A 15582-nucleotide genomic window follows, 5' to 3' on the forward strand; every position below is an offset into this window, starting at 1 on the left:
CATGCTGACGAAACTCTCCCTCGAGCTCTACTGGATCGTGAGTTCGCGGGACGTCACCGAGATGAACGTGTGCTGAACGCGGAGGTGCCGTACGTTGGGTACTGAGGATCGGTCGATCGTGAAGACGTACGACTACATCAACCGCGTTGTCATTGAGCTTCCGCTTAATGGTCTACGAGGGTACGTGGACGACACTCTCCCCTCTCGTTGCTATGCATCACCATGATCTTGCGTGTGCGTATATTTTTTGAAATTACTACGTTCCCCAACACACTGGTACAACGACGTGCTATACAAATGGTTTTTAACCCCTTTCCACGACGACATTCGGAACCTTCGCCAAGTGAGTGTGGGCGATAGGGGGGTCCTTCCCACATGACCCAGAAATCGTCGAGGATAGGCCCTCCTGGGACACCAACTGAGCTCGTGTGCGATCGGGCGAGGCATCGAAACCCAATCATTTCCGTAGGTATGTACATCCCACACGGTGAATTCGAGAATTTGTTTTTTGTAGGTATGTATATCACACACAGTTCTTTGTGTGGAAACGTTTGTGCAAGGTGGCCTAACGCAAACAGTTTGCTGCCGGAAGCTTTGTGTGATTGTTAGTTGATCGAACATGCCTACTTTCTAGAAACCATGCGGGTTGTTTGAGTTCATCGCCCACGATGCTGTCTGAGTAACCGTCTGCAATAGAAAACCCCAATAAGCAGGGTAATTAGCCTATTATTGATAATCCATGTACTAACAAAATGGTATTTCTTATAAAACACACCAGATATTTCATATCCGTATAACAACAACCAGGATTTCATAATCGAATTACATCAGATAGCTTCGGCACTCAGTTACGCCATTACACAACAGCACCAAGTTTCACATGCAGCATCAAAAACATTTGGAAAGTAGCATCATACACGGTAAATAGACAGATGAATCTCATCTGGGAAACTGCAGAAGCGGAAGGCAAATATTGAGCCTTCAGTGATGTTGAATATCCTTGCAACTTTAGGCCAGTGGCTATGGATAATTGCCCGCCCAACCTTCGTCCTCTTCAGCTAGACTTCAATATTGTACCGTGGGTGTTGGATGAATACCTTCCTCGCCTCTTGACCATGCAGGTGGTTTGAGAGGTAATCATCGGTGAACTGCTTTGAAAAGTACTGAAAACAAAGCTATGCATAAATCACTGTTAAAATTTTGAAATGGCGCAAGGGGTAAAAACATGGTAAAAGAGTTAGTACCATCCTATAGTTGACTGATGTCTTCTTCATTGTGCAAACAAAGATCTTGCTGTTATTCGTCGCAAGTTTCTTCATCCTAACAATCTTTCTGAGTTTCTTGACTTGACTGATATTCATGGACATCTCATTTTCCCATATGCAAAATGGGTCGAACAGTGGGTCTAAGCCTCTGACAGCAGAACCTACATGTGCAAGACCAAATTTTAAGAAACCTAAGTATTAGAATGATTCCTGCAACTGCACAATAATGTGCTTAGCCAAGGGACCCTGCTTGAACAAACCTCGATGGTAAACCGCGGTGTCTCCCATTGTTTCCCTGCAATACACTAAGGAAGATCTTGATCAGGTTAACTGAGAGTTGCCATACTATCAGTAGAATATGTATTGAGTACAGCCAAATTCGATTGGTGTCACATGCATAACAATACAAAATTGTACCTACAACAATTGAAAATCAAATTGCAGAACTAAACCAAACAGTTAAATGGACAGCAGGCCACATGAACCAAAATAGTTAACTGAGCACGACATTGCAGAATAGAGACATGTACTAGAAGATAAGACAGTTAACAAAACAAAGAATGCTTGAGAACAGTACTGCAAAATGTAGCAATTGTTGGACCAAAGTGTTAACTGAACATTACATTTCAGAGGACCAAACTGTTAATTGAACATCAGATTGCATATTAACATTATAGAGGACAAATCACTAGAAGGCACTAGCGGTGGCCTCGAGAAAACAGCACGAACCGTATTTTAAAGTAGACAACCGCGTGGTGGTGTCGATGGTGGCCTCGAAGATGAGGTGCTCCTCCAAGATCTGGCGGTCAACACGCATCGCAGCCATAGCGACCTCGTGCGCTTGTGCGTCCGCATGGTACTGAGCTCCATGTTATACTGCGTGCAAAATGGATGTGGGCGGCACTTAATTGGAGGAGGGGGGCAGTGTTTTCGGTGGAAGGTGTCGCGCCGTCGGTCAGGGCATGTGGGACGGGAAAGGAGGAGGATGGTGTCGGTGGGGTGTGGATTACCTGACCATATCGACGAGGCCGCGCAGCAAGAAGAAGGGTCGGCGGCGAGGAGGCCGCGCAACAAGAAGAAGGGTCGCCGGCGAGGAGGCGGCGCTGCAAGAAGAAGGGTCGCCGACGAGGAGGTAGCGCTGCAAGAAGAAGGGTAGCCGACGAGGAGGCAGCGCTGCAAGAAGAAGGGTCCCTGGCGTGGAGGCTGAGCTGCCAGTAAAGCAGCAGTAAAGGTTTGAACTTGGAAAGCAAGGAGGAACAGTGGCAATGTGGCTTTTGGTGGGAGGGAGGGGGCAGGGAGATAGATATTTCCACGGTGGCAAAAAAATTTCGCTCGGTGCCGCGAGAAACTGGCGCGCAAGTGTGGTTCAAGCGCGCGGGGGGGGGGGGGGGGGTGGACTGTAGACGACGAAGCTTCCTGAAAGACAAAATGGTGTTATGGAGGGAAAGGATGGTGTTTGAATTGCTAGAACATTTACTTACAATGAACATGCAACTAGTACATGAGTGTCGTGTTTAAATTTGGTATTTTTCCGGGTTCGTTTGGCATTTTTATGCATTAATTGAGTTTCTGGGCATTTATTGTGCATAATTCAAATTTGAACTACAAGCACATGCTCCAATGCACCAAAGTTTGTTGAAAATCATATGTGTGTCTTTGGGTGAATTTATAGGTCCCATGCAAGAAATGGGATGAAATTCAAACATGTGGGCGTCGTGGCTCGACCGGAAAATTTGAGAAACTTGGTTTTTAATTCCTGTAAATCCAAAACACGCCTAAAAATCATAAACCTCGGCATGGTGTCATGACATGGCACCAACATGCTGTGGTAAATTTTTTTGGCTGAATTGGGATAAGCTTTGGTGTAAGCTTCTTGCAAAACGGAGCTTCCCTCAAGAAGGCTCGTGGTTCCGAGAGGGAACGTATCACCTCCGTGTGCGAAACAACATATGTACACTGCCTTCTCCCGCCATAATTTTTTTACACAGGCAGATTAGACCAAAATAGAAGTATCATGCTAAATTTTGGAATTATTCCGGGTTCGTTTGGCCTTTTTTATACATTAATTGAGTTTCTGGGCATTTAATGTGCATAATTCAAATTTGAACTACAAGCACATGCTCTAGTGCGCCATGGTTGTTCGAAAAATCACATGTGTGTCCTTGGGTGAATTTCTAGGTCCCATGCAAGAAATAGGAATGAAATTCAAACATATGGGCGTCGTGGCTCGGCGGGAAAGATTGAGAAACTTGGTTTTTTAATTCCTGTAAATCCAAAACACGCCTGAAAATCATGAAACTTGGCATGGTGTCATGACATGGTACCAACATGCTGCGGTAATTTTTTTGGCCGAATTGGGACAACTTTGGTGTAAGCTTCTTGCAAACCGGAGCCGCCCTCAAGAAGGCTCATGGTTCCGAGGGGGAACGTGTCACCTCCGTGTGCGAAACGACATACGTACACTGCCTTCTCCCGCCTTAATTTTTTTTACACAGGCTGATTAGACCAAAATAGAAGTATCGTGCTAAATTTTGGAATTATTCCGGGTTCGTTTGGCATTTTTATACATTAATTGAGTTTCTGGGCATTTAATGTGCATAATTCAAATTTGAACTACAAGCACATGCTCGAGTGCACCAAAGTTGGTTGAAAAATCACATGTGTGTCCTTGGGTGAATTTCTAGGTCCCATACAAGAAATGGGAATGAAATTCAAACATCTGGGCGTCGTGGCTCGGCGGGAAAGATTGAGAAACTTGGTTTTTTTAATTCCTGTAAATCCAAAACACGCCTGAAAATCATGAAACTTGGCATGGTGTCATGACTCAAGATGGCAATAGGGCCCCGAAACCTGCGTCCCCGTGGGTTTTTACCCTATTAGGGGACGGGGATGGGCGAATTTCTATCCCTGCGGGGCTGCTCATGGGTACATTATAAAACCTGACATGTTTCGCGGGTTTAAACCCGTTTGAGTACTACCCGAACCCGAAACGCGACAAACCCCGTCAAAATACATTATTTAGCATGCACCGATTCATCTTGACTCAAGTGGCCCAAAGCCACAGTGTCCGAGCAGCCGAGCCCCACAGCGGCGAGGTCCTGGAGTACAAACCAACCCCACGCTGGGTCGCTACAGTGTCGCTCGCTCTTCAGGCCTCTCTCTCCTGCACAACATAACACCTAAACCTAAACCTAGGTCCCCAGCCGTCGCCTGCTGCTGTAATATGCTCATATTTTTCTTTCAAATGGTGTTGTTTTCATTGACTGCTCGTGGGGACGAGTTCCCCGTGGGTTTTGAAAACCCGATGGGTTTAGGGGACGGGCAAAAATTTAACCCCGCACACATTGATGGGGATGGGGACGGGTTTGCCATTTTCTCGTGTGGATGGGTTTGGGCAAGCAAAACCTGGTGGGTTTCGTCCCCGTTGCCATCTTGAGTCATGACATGGCACCAACATGCTGCGGTATTTTTTTTGGCCGAATTGGGACAAGCTTTGGTGTAAGCTTATTGCAAACCGGAGCTTCCCTCAAGAAGGCTCCTGGTTCCGAGGGGGAACGTGTCACCTCCGTGTGCAAAACGACATATGTACACTGCCTTCTCCCGCCTTAATTTTTTACACATGTAGATTAGACTAAAATAGAAGTATCGTGCTAAATTTTGGAATTATTCCGGGTTCGTTTGGCCTTTTTTATACATTAATTGAGTTTCTGGGCATTTAATGTGCATAATTCAAATTTGAACTACAAGCACATGCTCCAGTGCACCAAAGTTGGTTGAAAAATCACATGTGTGACCTTGGGTGAATTTCTAGGTCCCATGCAAGAAATGGGAATGAAATTCAAACATCTGGGTGTCGTGGCTCGGCCGGAAAGATTGAGAAACTTGGTTTTTTAGTTCCTGCAAATCCAAAACACGCCTAAAAATCATGAAACTTGGCATGGTGTCATGACATGGCACCAACATGCTGCGGTAATTTTTTCGGCTGAATTGGGACAAGCTTCGGTGTAAGCTTCTTGCAAACCGGAGCTTCCCTCAAGAAGGCTCGTGGTTCCGAGAGGGAACGTGTCACCTCTGTTGGGGATATGACTCTTAGATATGACCCGCCCAGGAGGGGCCGGGTCATCCCTATGGCAGTTCATCTAATGAAGCCCAAGCGTATTTTCAAGTGGTGATTCATAGACAGGCCTATTACAGGGCCCAAACCCGAAGGCGGCTTAAGGCCCACAAGTATAAACCGCCGTGTATATGTAAACTTGTATTGCAAGGCATGTGAGATAAGTCACCGAGCTGGACACGTTGTATGAGCCGGCCGGGACTCTGTAGGCCGTAGGGCGTCAACCCGTGTATATAATGGGACGACCCGGCAGCGGCTTAGGGCAAGAAACAACAAGTCGAGAGCCAGGCAAAGCGTATTCGCTACCTGGTCATCGAAACCCTAGCAATACCACCTCAAACTGGATTAGGCCTTTACCTTCACCGCAAGGGGCCGAACCAGTATAAACTCCTTGTGTCCTCTGTCCCGTTCAACCCCTTTAAGCTAACCTCGTCGCAATGGCTCCGCAACTAAGTCCTTCCATGAGGACATCTGCTGTGACACTTCCACGACAGTTGGCGCCCGCCGTGGGGCCAGCACACGATGGTGTTGAGTTCTTAAAGGGCAGCTTTGAAGGGATCAAGGGATACGCCATGGGCCTGATGACCAAGAGTCGTCGCGGCAAGCTCTACATCGACGATGCAGGCTGGGGCCCCGAGGCTGGCTCAATTGAGTACGGGTACCGGGTCCCCTTCGGCGGAATCCACGTTTTCGTTGGCAAGATCGGTGAACCGGGCCCTGAGCCGGACATGTGCACCGACATCATCGAGACGGCTCAGCGTGCGCGACCCGCCCGGGTTCAACCCGTCGTGAAACGTGCCTTTGTTGGATTTATCCATGGGGCTGAATTGGAAGGCTCTGAGTCTGGTGCTGAGACGTCCAAGCACATCGGATTTAAGCAGATTCATACCGGCTTTTGGTGGATCAGAACGCTTCAAACAAAGTCTTGAGGAGGAAGCATAGGACTCGTCTGCCCTCAGTTTATGAGTCGAGGGACCTCTTCAAGACACCCGGAGCGGGGGCTAGTAATCCGCCGGTGATAAACCAAACGATTGAGGCACCAGGGGGCGGAGTAATGGGTCAGCCGCGCGTGGCCGGTTCTCCACACATGGATAATACCCCACCTCAGCGCGTAGTGACGCTGCCGGGTCATTACTCCACCCCTCTAGATAACATGATTGCTGCAGCTACACGATTGGCGGCTTTACCGGTCGAGGGCGAGACCCCGACGGCGATTGAAACCAGAAGGGTCAGAGAACTTCTTCAAACGGCTTTGGTACAGCAGCATGCTTACTCCTATAGCCGTGACCGGATTCATTAAACCCCTCGTCCAAGCCGGAGCTACAGTAGGCATATTGACTCGCCAGCAGTTTCAAGTACTGAGCGACGTCGTCACCAACCTCATGGCCATGATCCGGCGCGCAACGGTGCCGGTGAACAGGATTTGGTGAAGCAGGACATAGCACGTTAGGAGGCCGAGCTGGCGGCTGAGCTGGCGGCTCACCAGCACGCGCCGGTTTACCCGACGGCTTCAGTCGAGGCGGGTGTAACTTCCAGAACTTTCGGTGTGCTATCTCTAACGACGGCTCTGCGGAACGAGCGCTTGCCCAAGGATTTCAAAGGTCCTCGTAAGGTGCCCAATTATACAGCAGATCAGCCTCTTGAGGCCTGGGTTGAGAGTTATGAGATGGCTATGGAGATGCTGGATGTTAGTGAGGCTGCATACGCCAAATACTTTACCATGATGCTGGAGGGGACGGCTCGTACATGGTTGAAGGGGCTGCCGGCTAACTCCATCGGGTCATGGGCAGAGCTGAAGGCCCGGTTCATCCAGAATTTCAGAGATACATGCAAGCAGCCCATGTCAATTATGGATTTGGCTTCTTGTGTTCAAGCTGAGGGCAAGTCAACCACCAGTTGGGTATGCCGGGTCTCGACTATCATGCACTCTTCAGATAACATGAACGTCGGTTTAGCGATTCTAATGTTGGAGAAAAATTGCCGTTTTACTCTGCTCAAGCAGAAGCTTGGACGGCTCAAGCGTCGTTGCAACGACATGGGTACTCTAATGGTGGCTCTGGTTAAGTATGCAGACTCTGATGGTACCAAGGACCCCGACTCTGAGGATGAAAGATCGGGAAAGGGAAAGAAGAGTAGCGGCATGAAGGGACATCAGTACAATCCTACCAATCAGGGAGGCAACGGTAAGCGCAAGGCTGATGATTTCGTGGCTAACACCGGTGCGCGCACTTATAACCAGCGTCGTAAGGGACAGTCGGCTCCAAGGACAGGCTCTTACCTTGAAGCAATGTTGAATCAGCCGTGTCCGAAACATGGAACGGATCAGAAGCCGGCTACTCATTCGTGGAAAGATTGTAGCATAATGAGAAGCTTTCGGGAGTCCATCCAACGCCATCATGGCCTGAACGGCGGATCAGGGTCCGGTTCTCATGGGCCGGGTCATGGCGGCGGCGGTTCAAATTCCGGGTTTCAGGGCCACGACAACCAAGGTGGTTATAATCAGTAGTGTAATCGGGGGAATCAACATCAGCAGCAGTCTGGTTATCAGAGCAACCCGAAGCAGTTGAATAGTGGACAGTATCATGTCTTCACCACTAGCTTATGTAAGCGGGACCAGAAGCTTCATAAGAGGGCAGTCAATGCTATTGAGCCGGTGGTGCCGCGTTTTTAACGGTGGTCAGAGCAGCCTATCGTGTGGAGTCGTGAGGACCACCCGCCCCGGGTGGACAATCCGGGTCACCTGGCTCTGGTGGTGGCACCTCAGGTTGGAGGCTACAAGTTTACTAAGGTGCTTTAGGATGGAGGTAGCAGCATTAACATCCTTTATTATGAGACCTTCCGTCGCATGGGACTGACAGATAAGAATCTTAAGCCATCAAACACTGTCTTCCATGGTGTGGTGTCGGGCAAGTCAGCCTACCCGGTGAGTAAGATATCTTTGGAAGTTGCCTTTGGAGATGAGCTTGATTCCAGGTCTGAAAATTTAAACTTCGAAGTGGTCAAAATCAAGAGCCCTTATCATGCTCTGTTTGGGCGGCCGGCTTATGCTAAGTTCATGGAGAGACCTTGCTATGTGTACTTGCAGCTTAAGATGTCGGGTTATAAGGGCACCATCATAGTGCATGGGAGTCGCAAGGTGGCCTTGGAGTGCGAGGAAGGCGATGCGGCTTATGCTGAGTCGGTTTGTGCAACGGAGGAGCTGAAATTATACAAGGACAATGTTGACCCGGCAGACATGACGTCCTTGAAACAGCCAACCACACAGCATGATCCTTCGTTAAAGTTTAAGTCCGCAGATGATACTAAATTGGTTGACTTTGTCCCTGGCGACTCATCTAAGCAGTCAGCATCAGTGCTAATCTGGATCCGAAATAGAAAAGCGCGCTCATCAGTTCATCCGTGAGAACCAGGACATCTTTGCATGGAAGCCTTCAGACATGCCGGGTGTACCGAGGGAACTCGCTGAGCACACTCTTAACATTGATCCGAAATTTAAGCCGGTCCAACAATTTCTTCACCGATTTAATGAGGAGAGGCGGAAGGCCGTCGGTGAGGAAGTGGCCCGGCTCTTGGCGGCCGGGTTTATCGTTGAAGTTTTCCATCCTGAGTGGTTGGCTAACCCGGTGTTGGTACTTAAGAAGAACGGCACTTGGCGGATGTGTGTGGATTACACGGACTTGAACAAGGCTTGTCCGGCTGATCCTTTGCTCTCCCTCGTATCGATCAAATCATTGATGCTACGGTGGGTTGTGAGCGTTTGAGTTTTTTGGATGCTTACTCTGGTTATCATCAGATCAAGATGGCAGTGAAGGACCAGGAGAAGACAACTTTCATTACTCCGTTCGGAGCCTTCTGCTATGTGTCCATGCCTTTTGGGCTCAAGGGTGCCCAGGCGACTTATCAGCGGTGTGTACAAAATTGCCTTCACAATCAGATTGGGCGCAATGTTCATGCTTATGTAGATGACATTGTGGTGAAGTCAAGAGATAAGGAGACCCTGATTGATGATTTGAAGGAGACGTTTGACAATCTCCGGGTCTACAAGATGATGCTTAACCCGACTAAGTGTGTCTTTGGTGTGCCAGCAGGCAAGCTCTTGGGTTTCCTAGTTTCTAACAGAGGCATTGAAGCTAACCCGGAGAAGATCAAGGCCATTACTTCATTGGCTAAGCCGGTGTGTGTTAATGATGTTCAGGGTCTGGCGGGTCGTATTGCGGCTCTAAGCCGGTTCATAAGCCGTCTAGGTGAGAAGGCTATTCCTCTTTATCTAATGATGAAGAAGACATATCACTTTGCTTGGAGCGATGCTGCTAATCAAGCGTTTGAGGATCTGAAGAAACAGTTGGCTGAGTCGCCCGTGCTTGCTGCCCCTATTAATAAAGAGCCTTTGTTGTTATATGTGGCTGCTAATAGCCGGGCCGTCAGTGTAGCCATCATGGTGGAGATGAAAGAGGCAGGCAAGGAGTACCCGGTTCAACGGCCGGTTTACTACATCAGTGAGGTGCTTATCGAGTCCAAACTGAGGTATCTACATTGGCAGAAGCTTGTGTATGGGGTTTTCATGGCAAGTCGGAAGCTTAAGCAATACTTTCAGGGTCATCCCATCACTGTGGTTAGTTCTGCTCCTTTAGGAGACATCATCCAAAATAGGGAAGCCACAGGCCGGGTTGCCTAATGGGCCATTGAGCTTGGACCTCACGGCTTAAAATATGTGCCACGTACGGCCATCAAGTCCCAAGCACTTGTGGATTTCATCAATGATTAGACAGAGTTACAGGCACCTGAGGAGAAGCCGGATAACACATATTGGACTATTCACTTTGATGGATCCAGACAGTTAGAGGGCTCGGGGGCTGGAGTTGTTTTGACTTCCCCACGAGGTGACAAATTTTCTTATGTTCTCCGGCTCATGTTCCCTTATACTAACAATGCAGCTGAGTATGAGGCCTTGCTCCATGGTCTTCGGATGGCTAAGGAGATGAATTTAAGCCGGGTGAGGTTCTTTGGCGATTCAGATCTGGTGGCTCAGCAAGTTTCTGGCACTTGGGATTCTAAATATCCGCTCATGGCAGCTTATCATCGAGAGGTTGATGCTATTGCGGGTCATTTCAAGGGTTATCAAGTTGAGCATATTGATCACAGGAAGAATGAGGCGGCTGATACTTTAAGCCGGCTAGGATCTCAGCGTAAGCCGGTGTCACCTAACACGTTCCTGGACATTTTGTTTAACCCTTCTGTCAAATTACCTACAGAGGAAGATCTTGCTGTCCCTGACCCGGAGGCGCAGTTGGTGGCGGCTCTTCATGCTATTCCCGATTGGACAGTTCCATATTTGGCTTACATGACCCGGGGTGAGTTGTCGGAGAATGAAATATTGGCCAGGCAGATAACCCGGCGGTCTAAGTCAATGACAATTGTCAATGGGGAGTTGCATCATTGCAGTGTCACAGGGGCGTTTCAGCGTTGCATCTCTCCTGAAGAAGGCCGTGAGATTCTATGGGAGATTCATGAAGGAGATTGTGGTCATCACGCCGGTTCTAAATCTCTCGTAGCCAAGGCTTTTCGTCACGGTTTCTATTGGTTGAAGACTCATGCTAATGCTGAGGACTTGGTTAGTAAATGTGATGGTTGTCAGAAGTTTTCACGACGAGCTCACGTTCCGGCTCAGGAGTTAAGGATGATTCCAATCACTTGGCCGTTTGTGACTTGGGGGCTTGACATGGTTGGGCATTTTAAAAGGTCCAAGGATAAGAAGACCCACCTTTTGGTGGCGGTTGACAAGTTCACTAAGTGGGTGGAGGCAGAGCCGGTCAGTAAGTGTGATGCAGCAACGGCGGTTCAATTCATGAAGAGGGTGATCTTCCGTTTTGGCTTTCCACACAGCATTATAACAGATAATGGCACCAATCTTTCGAAAGGTGCTATGAGAGAATTCTGTCAACGAGAGCATATCCAGCTTGACGTTCATCTGTGGCTCACCCTCAGTCCAACGGTTAGGCAGAACGAGCAAATCAAGAGATTTTGCGAGGTATCAAGCCCCGGCTTATGGTCCCTTTGCAAAGGACGCCAAGTTGTTCGGTGGAGGAGTTGCCTTCGGTGTTATGGAGCATTAACACGACCCCCAAAGATCTACGGGTTATACGCCCTTTTTCATGGTTTATGGAGCGGAGGCGGTTCTCCCTAGTGACATCCGTCACGAATCACCCCGGGTGGCGGCTTACGTGGAAGCTAACAATGAAAAGGCACGTCAAGATGCACTTGACTTGTTGGATGAAGAGCAGGATCTCGTGGCGGCTCGTTTGGTGATTTATCAGCAAGACCTACGTCGTTACCACAGCCGCCTGGTCAAAATCAGAACCTTTCAGGAAGGTGACTTAGTGCTCCGGCTCATCCAGGATCAAACAGACATGCATAAGCTTTCGCCACCTTGGGAAGGACCTTTTGTGGTCAGCAAGAATCTGCATAATGGGTCATATTATCTTATCGACGTTCGAGAACACAAGGATTCACATAAGTCGGAGGAGGAGACCCATCGGCCGTGGAATATTGCTCATCTTCCGCCCTACTATACTTGAGCCACCGGCTCTCATGATGTACATTGTTCGATGATGTATATATTATAAGCAGTATAATAAAGCCGGCATCCCTGATAATTCAGGGCCTTTGCTGTTTCACTTCCTCGAAGCTGAGTCTTTATCATCATCTTACGCATTCATTTAAGAGACTTGATGCCCAACTTCAGGGACCAAAGAGGGTTGGATGCATGGCACAACTCAAACATAGGTCCCTGACGAGTACGACTTATTTTAATATGGTCATTTGGGGGCTTCATGCTCATCGAGCATAGCTGTCGGTACCCTCTTGATCGGCGCAATGCCAAAACTTATATGGTCACTTGGGGGCTTCCTGCTCATCGAGCATAGCTGTCGGTACCCTCTTGATCGGCGCAATGCCAAGACTTATATGGTCACTTGGGGGCTTCCTGCTCATTGAGCATAGCTGTCGGTACCCTCTTGATCGGCTCAACGCCACACTTGTCAGTATGTCATTTGGGGGCTTCCTGTTCAAACATAGGCGTATTTGACCGAAGAGAACATAGCGTTACTACCCTCTTGACCAGGTTTGTCCAAACATAGGCGTATTTGACCAAAGAGGACATAACCTTTCCGGGTCATCCTACTTGTAGCCAGCTGCTTCAACTCCATTGGGTAATCATGATTAACCCATCAAATTCTTAAACGATCAATCTTACGGCATATTCGACCAAGATCTGAGCTCGTTAAGGTTCAAACGGCGGCTTGTCATGCGAGAGCACGGTTAACAGCTAGTCAGGATAGATCCAGGCTTCATAAGCCGCCTTCCTTGAAACTTGGATAAATCGGCCCGTGATGTATGCTGTTACTCTGGCCCCGCGTACTCCTGATAAGTCTTTGAGCAAGACCAGACTTTATCTAGGGTTCAAATGTCGATTGGGCACACTGTGAGTCAGGCTCACAGAACGCACGAACAGTCCAGTGGCCCCGGCTAGTTTCATTGAAGAAGACACTTTGGCTTGGCAGCCCACAAATGCCTCGAATTTCTTTTGATTTTTCATTTATATTCGAACTTTTTTCTTTGACTGCTGGTTTTTTACAAGTCGGGCCCAGCTGCCCTACTTATGGCTCATATTTGAAGCATCTTCCGGGTCTCTATAACCCGCCAGGCTGGCAGACTGTAAGTCGCCAGAGTATCATACTTTTATGTTTACAATTACGGCTCTATCGCCTCTAACGACATAAGGTTGCTCAACCGACAGTCTAAGCATACAGCCACAGGTATGATATTTTTATGTTAAACATTACGGTCAGACTGGCCCTGGTTATGGACTATTTGTCCCAGTGGCTTCAATTGGGTATCATGACCCGCCCGGCGGTCAGCCGCCAGGGCACCTATGGTTTGTTTGTCTGCAGGATAAAATATTACAGCTAAAACTGCAAAGGGCAATATTATCATGGGCATAAGGTGATGGTTTTTTAAACTGGCAACCAACAGTACTGCGCAAAAGCAGAAACGTGCGCGATGGCACGGCATGCCCATGTTTTTTTACTACCCTATTACACGACTCCACGAGTCAAATAATATCAAGTGTTTCAAAGGATTAATATATAAACTGCCTGGCAGTTTACTCTTCTTGGCTTCACTAATTGGAGGCTTCTAGATCATCCCTCTCCGGTTCTTCGTCCTCCTTCGCCGTCTAAAAATTGGGTGATGACCAATCGATGCCAGATAAGGCTTGAAATTCAGCTTCGTCATCTATAAGATCGGACGGTTCAACTTCAGGGGCAAAAGTATGCTTACGGATTGGAGGGATCAGATCCATCACTCTGTAAGCCGGTGTAGGCATCTTCTGATTTTGCTTGTCATAAGCCAGATGGTATTTTGAAATGGCAATCTGGATGGCCATTGGACGAATTTCCTTCACGCAGGCTGCAAAGTCATTTTGGCAAAAGGAGTACCATCCTCTTTTAAACTTGGATATCCAGTGGCTACGTCAGCCGGCTCTAATTCCGGTACCCATGCTTTAGCCCGGCTCAAGGCTGTCACAGCGCCGGCTCTGGCAGATGATCGATTCATTTCATCGATCCTGGCAGGTAGCACAGAGAGCTTTTTTAAGACATCTATCAAAAGCCTAGGAGCTTGATTTGTTGGAGAAATTTTGGCCAGGGCACGCTAAGTTCTAGTGTACAGCTGTTCAACAAGTGTATAGACGGCTTTCATCTTTACAAGTATGTCTTGGTCCAGACTGCTGCTCCTGGGACCTGAATTAAATCACAAGTTCATTAGTGGCGGCTTATACTATGAAGAAAGGATTGACATTGGACGGTTAGAAAGGCGACTTACCAAAGATAACTGAAACCATCTGAGATACACGGTGTTTTAAACCGGTGAGTTCAGTGGTGACTTCTTGAAGAGCCGCCTTGGCTTTCTCAGCCCACTGCGTTAAAGCAGTCTTTTCTTCAGTCCAAGTCTTTTTCTCTGCCTCAAATCTGGTCTTCAGCTTTTCTGATTCAGCCACGCTAAACTGGAACTTGGACTCAACTTTCCGGGTCTCAGTTTCCTGAGTCACCAACTGGGTCTTTGCGTCGTTCAATTGAGACTCCAGTTCAGCAGTAGCAGCCTGTATGACATACATAATTATCAACATTTATATCAAGGATACAAGAATATAAGTCCCAAGTCTTTTGCAAGCAACAACACTTGACACTTGGGGGCTAATGTCTGTCAATGAAATTTTTCAAGGAAAAGGTTTTTATAACTAAAGTCCCAAGCACTTTGCAAGAAAGACTACTTGGCACTTGGGGGCTAATGCATATCGCTTGTATCTTCTTCATCATGAGCCGGACGCACTGTAAACAATCCCAACCAACTCATGGGGGCTATGCAGACTAAGCTTTCTTTTCTTACAAATGATAAATGAGACCGGTTCATTCATACTGATTAAGCCGGCCCTTGGGGACTACAGATGCAAAAATGAAACTTCTTAAACATCCAGTTTATCTTAAACCGTACAAGGAGGGATTCTAGGACATAAGTTTACGGATTCTTCTAAAGTCTACATCCTATTCAATTTTGTCATAACCAGTAGACTTGGGGGCTGGTAGGATATACATAAGTTATTCAAAGTTGGAAGTCATACCTCATACTTTTGGTGCATTTGTTTTACCATATCAATTTCAAGATCGCGGCTATAGTGTACTTGGCTGAGATAACCAGAGAGGATCTCATTGTTGCTCAGTTGCACATAGTGGGAGACGTCAAATTTCATCTTCCGCCTTTCAATAACCTCTTGCTTGGCAGTATGCTTAGCTAAGGCTATAGGATTTCCCGGCTCTATAAAGCCGGTGCCAGTAATCAACATGTCATCATTATGAGTCTCCAACGGCTTAAGTGAACTGGATGATGCAGGATTTGAAGGATTAATAAGAGTAGTGTCAGCAACACAGAGATCCGGAATCTCAGGCGGAGCGTCAGTGACAGTTTCATCTGGCTGTTTGTCAGAAGCTTCAGGTGCAGGGATTTGCTGTTCCGGCTCAGCAACCTCAGGTGCCGCAGTTGGCTTGGTCACCTTCGCCTTTTTATTAGGCTTTGCTTGTCCACTATACGGAGTATAACAAATCAGTATAGTTACTAGAATATAATGAGGTGCAGAATAAGAAGAGAATG

Source organism: Aegilops tauschii, chromosome 4, assembly GCF_002575655.3.
Source record: "Aegilops tauschii subsp. strangulata cultivar AL8/78 chromosome 4, Aet v6.0, whole genome shotgun sequence".
Taxonomy (NCBI): Eukaryota; Viridiplantae; Streptophyta; class Magnoliopsida; order Poales; family Poaceae; genus Aegilops; species Aegilops tauschii.